Source organism: Nannospalax galili, unplaced genomic scaffold (assembly GCF_000622305.1).
Source record: "Nannospalax galili isolate Female #2095 unplaced genomic scaffold, S.galili_v1.0 scaffold413, whole genome shotgun sequence".
NCBI classification, from domain to species: Eukaryota; Metazoa; Chordata; class Mammalia; order Rodentia; family Spalacidae; genus Nannospalax; species Nannospalax galili.
The window spans coordinates 2,515,173-2,524,678 of record NW_008333889.1 but is presented as its reverse complement, the minus strand read 5'-3'; positions in this window follow the sequence as shown (position 1 = coordinate 2,524,678).

Genomic DNA, 9,506 nt, shown 5'->3' with positions numbered 1-9,506 from the left:
TCTTTCCTTTCTTTCTTTCTTTCTTTCTTTCTTTCTTTCTTTCCTTCCTTCCTTCTTTCCTTCCTTCCTTCCTTCCTTCTTTCTTTCTTTCTTTCTTTCTTTCTTTCTTTCTTTCTTTCTTTCTTTCTTTCTTTCTTTCTAGTTATCGCTGTAGTCCTTGCTGGCTTGGAATTTACTACACATATCAGGCTGACCTCAATATCACAGAAATGTTCTTGCCTCTGCCTCTGAGTGCGGGAATTAAAAGCATATACCACCACACCTAGAGATTTTAGAGTTCTTCAGTAAGCTAGATTCAATTTTTACCAGAAACATATAACATCTATGTTTTGTAAACATTTTCTTATAGTCAGTGACTTTCCATTTTAATAACATTATTATGGTTAATTTTAGTGTGTGTGTATGTGTGTGTCTGTATGTGTATGTGGGTGTGTCCATGTGTGGAGGTCAGAGGATAATTTACAAGAGTTGGTTCTCTTCTTCCACCGTATGGATTCTGAGGATTAAACTCAGGGAGTCAGGACTGGTGGCACATGCTCTTACCCCCTTAACCATTTTGACATTCCCTGTTGTAGTATTTTTATTTGCAATGATTTTTTAGATTATATTAAAATTCAATTTTAAATGTCTTATTTTATGAGTTCTGCTTTAATTATATGTTTAAGAAATCTCTGCAAAAGATGAGCTCACAAATATTTTCCACTGTGTGTTCTCCTAAAAATATTATTGTTTCAGTTCTTTTTTAATTTTTTAAAACTTTCATTAATGTGTGTGCATATGCCAATATGGATGTTCACCATGTGCATGCAGTGCCTACAGAGGCCAGAAGACAGTCATGTAACCCCAGGAGCTGCAGTTACAGGACGTTGTGAGCTGACTGACCTGGGTTCTGGGAATCCAATTCTCTTCACTGCAAGAAAAAGGAGATGCTCCTAACTATGGTCCATCTTTCAAGCACCTTGATTTAGTTCTTAATATAAGTCTATGATCCATTTTGAAATGTGTTTACTTAATGGTATGATCAAAATAATTTTTTTTTGCATGTTGGATGTGTGATTTTTCCCATATTATTTTTTTGAAAATGCATTCACCACAGAATTCTTTCTTTTTCTTTTATTGAATTTTTGCTAATTTTCATATAATATATTTTGATCATATTTAGACATAATCCTATGTATGTATCCCCCTTACTAGCCACCAACCAAGTTTCATGTGCTCTAATATGTATCTAAGGCTTATAGAACAATGTTTGTGTCCCAACAGGCCCTTCAGATGGATTCATTCACTACAGCCTTGTATATAGGAAAGCTACTGATTTGGGGAATGTTAATTTTGTACCCTGATACTTTGATTAATGTATTTATCAGCTCTGTGAATTTTCTAATGCAGTCTTTGGGTTCTTTTGTATAAATCAAATCATCTTCAGACCAGCACAGCTCCACCTTACTGGTGAATGTGGGGGCCATGCTGGGTGGTCCACTGGTGTGCATGGGCAGCCAAATGTCTTAGCTCCACCCTACCAATGCTTATGGGCAGTCATGCGGGGCTGGATCTTCCATCTTGCCTTTCTAGTTATTTTTACTTTTACTTGGCACATCCTGAATTCGGAGTTTTGAGATCAGTATAGAAGCACCTATGAACAGGTAAATATTCCTCATGTGTGATATGGTTCCTCATATGGTCCAGCACACACATTCAGTTTCTTGGGAGTCTTGTGCTTCATATACTCTTTTTAGATGTTGATTTTTCTTGTTTTCCCAGGCCTTCAGGTACATCATTAATTAATTTATGTGAAATGTTTCTCATTTTCTGGTGTAGGTATTAAATGATATAAATTTTTTTCTTAGAACTACAATTCACTGGGTCCTTGTAGGTTTATGTTTTGTTTTTATTTTCATCTAATTAAAGAACATTTTAATTTCATTTTTTATTTCTCTCATGATTCAAACTTCATTCAGTAGTGTGCTGTTTAATTTCCAAGAGTTTGTGTACCTTTTCCCATTTTTATTGTTGCTGATATCTAGCTTTATTCCTTAGGGGTCAGATAGTATACATCATCATATTTCAATTTTTGTAATGTGTGGGGACTTGCTTTGTGTCCTAATATGTGGTCAATTTTGGAGAAAGTTTCATGGACTGCTGAGAAGAAAGTGTATTCCTTCGTGTTTGGGTAGAGTGATATATATATATATATATATATATATATTTGATTTATGGTATCATTTAACTACAGAATTTGTTTATTTAGTTTTAGTCTGGTTGACTTCTCTATTGGTGACAGTGGGATATTGACATCAAGCCCTATCACTGTGCTGGAGTCATTATGTGGTTTTTAGATCTAATTATGGTTTGTTTATGAAATTGGGTGGCCTGTGTGAGGTGCATATAAGGTTAGAATTATAATATCTTCCTGATGTGTTTTTCCTTTAATGTGCATGAAGTGACTTTCTTTGTCTCTTCTAACTTGTTTTAGTTTGATGCCTATTTTCTCGAATGTTGGAATAACTACTAACCTGCTTGCTTCTTAGTTTGCTTTGTATATTTTTTCCATGCTTTTACCACACTTTGGTATCAATCATTGTTGGTGAGGAGTGTTTCTCAGAGGTAGCAATTGATGGATCCTGTTTTCTAATTTGATCAGTTAGACTGTGTCCTTTTACTGGGGAGTAGAGACCATTAATACTGAGGGTTATTACTGACCAGTGTTTATTAATTCCTGTTGGTGTTGGTGTTGCAGTGCTGTTTTCTTAGACCTCTTTTGGTTGACCTCTCTGGCATAATTTGCTTTTTTTTTTTTTTTTGCCCCTTCTTCTCTTCAAACAAAAGTATTGAGTATTTTTTGTAGAGCTGGTTTCATGTACATAAATTCCTTAAATCTGTTTTTATCATGGAAAGTTCTTTCTCCTTCAATTACAACTGATAGTTTTGCTAGGTATGGTACTCTCGTCTGGGATCTATGTTCTTTCTTGGCTTGTATGACATTGGTCCAAGCACTTCTAGCTTTCATAGTCTCAGTTGAAGTCAGCTGTTATTCTGATGGGTCACCCTGTATATGTGTCTTAGTCTTTCTCACAGCTTTCACTCTTTTCTTTTTTCTGTATATTTACAGTTTTGACTATTACATGATGTGGAGTTTCTTTACTTGGTGTTGTGTATGCTTCTTGAACCTTGGTGGGGATCTCTTCCCCTACATTTGGGAATTTTTCTTCTATGATTTTATATAAAATATTTTCTGTGTTTTTGAACTTTCTTCTTCTATGCCTATGATTCATTATATAGAAAAAATTCTTTCTGCTTATTGGCTTATTTTTTAATGACTAAACCATCAAATTTAATGTTATGTATATTACACTACAACAAAAATTTTCTCAATGTATATTTTTATTGAAATTTTGTGTATTTCATATAATACCTCTCCAGACCTCCTTACTTATCTGTACCACATATCCCCCCACCAGATTTCATGCATTCTGTCATTTATGTTAAGACCTATTAAGCAAAGTTTGTGCAACCAGATGTTGCTCAATGTGAGTTCATCAACTGAAGTCAAGTCGGCTGTCCCTCTCTCAGCACTAAGCAGCTGCCAATAGTTCCTCAACTAAGTACTACCCATTTCAGCAGTACTATGCTTGGTTTTTTTTTACTGAGTTTGTATGGGTTTCTTTTTTAATATTTTATTCATTATTTTTATTTTATGTGTATGTGTGTATTGCCTGCATGTAGGTAAGTGCACCCATGTAGTACAATGCTGGCAAAGGACAGAAGAGGCTATCAGATCCCCTGGAACTGGAGTTATGGACAGTTGTTAGCTGCCATGTGGGTTCTGGCATTCAAACCCGGGTCTTCTGCAACAACAGCCAGTGTTCTTGTATGGGTTTTATGCATGCTGTCACCATTGCTATAAGTTCATATGAACAAGTTTCCAGAGGCCTGGAAGACTCTGTTTCATTATGATCATGCACCAACCCTGACTCTTACAATCGTCCCACTCCCTCTTCTACAATGGTCCCTGAATCATAAGTGGGTGAAGTTTAATATAGGGGTTGTATCCAGGAACACATACTCTGAAGTCTCTTATTCTCTACACCTCGGCCAGTCATGGCCTTGTGTGCATCATACTCTGTTCCATGAGGAAAATTAGATGGTGAGAGTTGAGGGATGCATTAATATTCTCTCTGTCCTGTTACAGTATGCTCTGTGTAGAGGCTACACTCCTCAGGTGCTTGGCAATATAAAGTTGATGCTATTTGTCATGGTTGGCTTCAGTTGTGAACTAGACACACCTAAGAAGAAGATACCTCAACTGAGGAATTTTCTCTATCAGGTTGGCCTGTGGTCATATTTGTGAGGGGCTTTTTGATTGATGAGTGATGTGGGATGGCCCAGCCCAATCTGGGTGGGGTGATCCCTGGCCAGGTGGTCCCGGGTTGTATAAAAAAGTAGGATGAGCACAGGCCAAAAGAGCAAGTCAATAAGCAGCGTTCTTCCATGGTCTGTGCTTCAGATTCTTCCTTCAGGTTCCTGCCTGGATTCCTGCCTGACTTTCCTCAAAAAGACTGCCTTGGTAGTATAAAATGAGATGAATCCTTTCCCTCCCAAGCTGATTTTGGTCAGAGTATTTTATCACAGCAACTGAGAAACAAACTAGAATACCACTCTATTAAATAAACTTAATTTTTTAAATACTTTATATGCCATGTAACTAAGACTGATGAGAATAATTAACAATATTTCCATTTTTGTCTTTAACCCTATTAACAATCCTCATCTAGACTTAGTTTGCAACTTTATTGGTCTGAATTCTCAGTCCCAATCCTAATAGACAAGAACTTTCCTTCTCATAGAAGCTCCAAACAATATTTTAAGAAAGGATTCAGTCTTTTCTGTTAGAAGTTTGAGAGTCTTTTTTACTACCTCATAATGAGAATGTTCTTGAGCCCTAAACATTCTCTAGAAGTCTCACAGACATTGTTAACTTCTAGCACCAGTGTTCCAGCCCGCTGGATTAAAGCTACACTTAACAACCTGCTTCCTTGAGAGTCTGGCAGCATCTGTTCTGCCCGATTGTCTTGGCTACACACAAATCATGCTCTGTCCAGATTCAAGAGAAGGAGAAGTAGACTCTGACCTTATGAAGGAAGATGAACATATTGTTCTAGAAAAGCATAGGGGACAGACATGGCCATCTTTGGAAAATAGAATTTTCTGTAAGTCCTTCAAATGTGCTTTTTTTAACCTTAGGGAGAACGCAGGACACAAATGTTAAGCACACATTCTCCCACACACTCCCACAGAGCTACATCTTGACCTCCACCATGTCTTAATTTTTGATCGGTTCAGTGGAAATTTTGGAACAGTTTGTATTAGTTTGGTTTCTCTTTTTCTATGGTAAAACACTGAACATAATTAAGTTGGGGAGGAAAAGTGTTTATTTCAGCTTACAGCTCCTAGTTCACCATGGAGAGGAGCTTGGGCAGGAACATGGAGGTAGGAATCTGGAGGCAGAAACTGAAGCACAAACCAGGGACAAGTGCTGCTTGCTGGACTGCTCCCCTGACCCATATTCACTCTGCTTTTGAAAAATTAAAAAATAGTATTTAAAATTTTTTTAATTTAAAAATTTTTAATTTTCTTAATTAAATTTTACAGGGCCCATGCCAACTCAATTAAACAAGGGCCCAGAGGGGAGAAGAGAGATGGGTGGCGAGTGGCACTAGATTGAGAACTACTGGAGACTGATTGCTACTGGGGGAGGGAGGGTATGCCTTACACACAATCTGTAGATAGACTGACTAGACTCCAGTGGCTGAATTTACACTGAAGGACATCTGGGTACAAATGCTTGACTGGATAGGACTTAGCAGGTGTGATGGATAGGACTTAGCAGGTGTGATGGTATGAATACATGAGGTCTAGTGGGAGGATGCAGAAGACATGGATGAGGGAGGGGTTCTAAATTTGATTAAGAACTGTTGTATGAAATTAAAAAAAATTAAAAAAATATTTTTTAACCACAGTGAGTCTGCTTTTTTATACAAGCCAGGACCACCTGCTCAGGGGTAGCATGTCCCACAGGGAGCTGGCACGCCCATGTCACTCAACAATTAAGGAAATGTTTCACAGACATGTTTACAGGCCAATCTGATAGAGGAAACTTCTCAACAAAAAAGAATTATAAGTATCTCTACAGTAGGATAAATCCTATGGGTATATGCCAAGGAGTGCATAACCAGATCACATGGTAGATTCATTTTTAGTTTTTTTCCAAAAAGATAATATTTATGAAAAATAAATAACATCTGTTGAGAACAACAATAACAATGACAAAAAAGCTATTGGGACTGAGAGAATAAACACACAAATATGGAGATGTCATTGAAAGGAATTTAGAGAGCAAAGGAGGAATACGCCTGAGGAAGCCACATGCTGACGAAGTGGGAGGACTTTGGAGGGTACGAAAGTTGGGAATAGGGACACCTCATCACAAGTAATGTTTCCTGTCAATTTAGGAAGCACACGAACAGGACAGTGTCAGAGCTGGGGCAGGAGAGCCAGGGAGCCAAGCTGGAGCAAGCTGGAGGCCTGCAACACCCCAGGGCTGTCCTGGAGAAGTCCTCATGACCTCCTCTCCTGCCATGGCTGCAGCCACTGTGCAGAGACAGTCTAGGCCCAGACACGAGACATCAGATAGCAGAACCTCAGTCCATCTGCTGAAAGCTCCAGTTATCACTGTTAACCTTACCAGAAAAAAATATAAATAAATAAAAGAATCCACCCAGCTCTGGCTTTTCACTTCCATCTTCTGGTATGAAGCACCAGACAGGCAGAGGCTGGATACTGGCTGTGGGGGGACCTGGAAAAGGTGACAATAGGAGCCCCAAATACTCTTTAAAGGACTTTTTTTTTAACTTAAAAAATTTTAATTGAGAATTTTAAACATGCTGATGAGGTGTTTTGATCAAATCCATGCCCACTCCCTCCTCTCCAACTCCTCCCATATTTCCCCATCCCTTTTTTCTGATAACTTCATGTACTCTTTTCTCCCCATCACTTTTTTTCTGATAACTTCATGTACTCCTTCTTTAATTTTTTAAATGGGGCTTTTTGGTACTCTAACATTCCCCACTCTGAAGAGGTAACCCTAAAATCTTTTAGGGATTAGATAAAAGTTCCCAAATACTTTTGACATTTTTGGCATTTGGAACAGAGTATGTTGCTTGCCCTAGGACATTTTGACTTTTAGCCAAGAAACTGGCTACTTTTCTTTGGGGTCTTTTTACCCTAACTGCATAGCCAATTTCTACCTCCTGTTCTTATCACACCATCCTCTGAAGAGGTTACCCATAGGGAATCGGGACACAGACCACTCTGGCTTCTTCCATGATGAACAGGGATTCAGGTGAGGCAATTGGGGTACCCCTTCAGTGGGTCTATCTAAAAGACTCCCAAATTGCATAATTCATAGATAGGGAGAAAAGAAAGTCCTTGACTGGTGCCTAGGAGATGTGAAGAAGTAAAGGCAAGAGTAATTAGCATTACAAGTTCTAGATAGGGAACCAAAAAAAGAGTCAGAACACAGAAAATTTCAAATTCTTTTGGAAGCTCTCATCAAGAAATTCCAATGGCCTCTGATATGATCATTTTTAGTTTTTTAATAATTCTCTGCACTGCTTTCCACAGTGGTTGCATGAGTTTCTAATCCCACCAGCAGTGAATGAGTATTCTTCTGTCTCCATATCTGCACCAGCATTTGATATCATTTGTTCTCTTGATCTTAGCCAGTCTGACTGGGTAAGATGAAAACTTCAAGTGATTTTGATTTGCAATTCCCTGATTAGTAAGGAAGTTGAACACTTTTTAAGGTGTTTCTTATCCATGTTTCTTTCCTCATTTGAAAACTGTTCAGGTCCTTAGTTCATGTTTTTATTGGGTCATTTGTTTTCTTTTTTCTTTGTTTTTTGAATTTTTTATATCTTCTGGATATTAATCCTCTGTCAGATGTGTAGCTGGTGAAGATACTCTCTCACTCTGTGGGTTTTCCCTTCACTTTCTTGGTTTCTTCTTTTGCTGTACAGAAGCTTTTTCGTTTAAGGAGGTCCCACTTGCCAGTTGTTGACCTTAATTTCTGAACAACTGATATCTCTTTTAGAAAGTCCTTTTCTACAAATGTATCTTGTAATATACTGTTATTGGTTTATTTTTAGAGACTTGCTAAAATCGCTGAGCATGGTGGTGCACTCCAGTAGTCCCCGTACTTGGGAGGCAGAGGCAGGTGGATCTCTATGAGTTCAAGGTCAGTCTGGTCTACATACTGAATTCCAGGTCAGCTGGGCCTATAGGAAAACCCTTTTTCAAAAAGACAAAAAAAAAAAAAAGAGAGAAAGAGAGACTTGCTGAAATCACTTATTAGTTCTTGTGGGTATGGGTGGATCCCAGTGAGATTTCTACATATACACTCACATTTTCTGAAAAAAAACATGTTGGATACACATTTCTTTTTATTGCCTCGCACAGCAAGAATGTAGTCGTATATTCAACAATGTGTTTTCAGTAGTAAATATGTATATATTTGTGTGTCAGATTATATACATATAATCTTACATCATTTCTAAAGTCTTGTGAACAATTCTTTGCCGTATTTGTCTTTTAATGGATAACTTCTTGTTTTTTTTTTCTCATCTGAAAGTGTTTGCTCTGTTTGTTACTGTTGGAAAGATATTTTCCCTGGATAGAAAGTTTCAGGCATTGTGTCTCCTTTTAGCGCATGGTGCTATAGCATAGACTTTGTTAAGAAATTTTCTGGCATTCTTAGGTTTATCACTCTATATATAATGAGACTGCTTTTCTCTGGCTACCTTAAAATTTTTCTAGATGTCATCGATTTTGAGAAAATGGATTGCGTTTTTCTGTGAAGTTTTATTCATGTTTCTTAATGAGGAGCTCCTTTGATAATCTTGCATCTTTAACAATCTTACTTAGAAAATTTTTGACATTTATTCAAACCTTTTTTCTCACTTTCTCCTTGATGACCCAATTACAAGTACATTAGATCACTTGAAGCTGTTAAGGGGACCTGTTGCGTTTTCTCTTTCCTTTTATGATTTGTTACTTCTGTGTCTTGATGTTTGCTAAATTGTGATTCTACAATGAAAAATATGATTTTTACTATATCTAAAACATTTTTCCTGATATACTGTGGGTCTCTCCCTCCCCTTGAGGGCCGTTGGCCACCCATCCACAAGGAAAAAGGGAGCAGAAGTGACGAACGGGGTAAGGACGGCCAGTGAGCACGATGGAAAAGACTTTCCAGGGAGTCAGATTCAGTGATACAGCTCCATTTATTCAGTAGGGGTCTGGGAAAATGTAGTATGGAGGCAGCAGCCAAAGCTTCAGCTGATAGGTGCTCATAGTATGCTTTATTTACACATGGCAGGGGGGATCCTATCATCGGACTATAGGGAAATGCCTAATTATCATATAGAAAAAACCTAGGGACAGTTTTATTG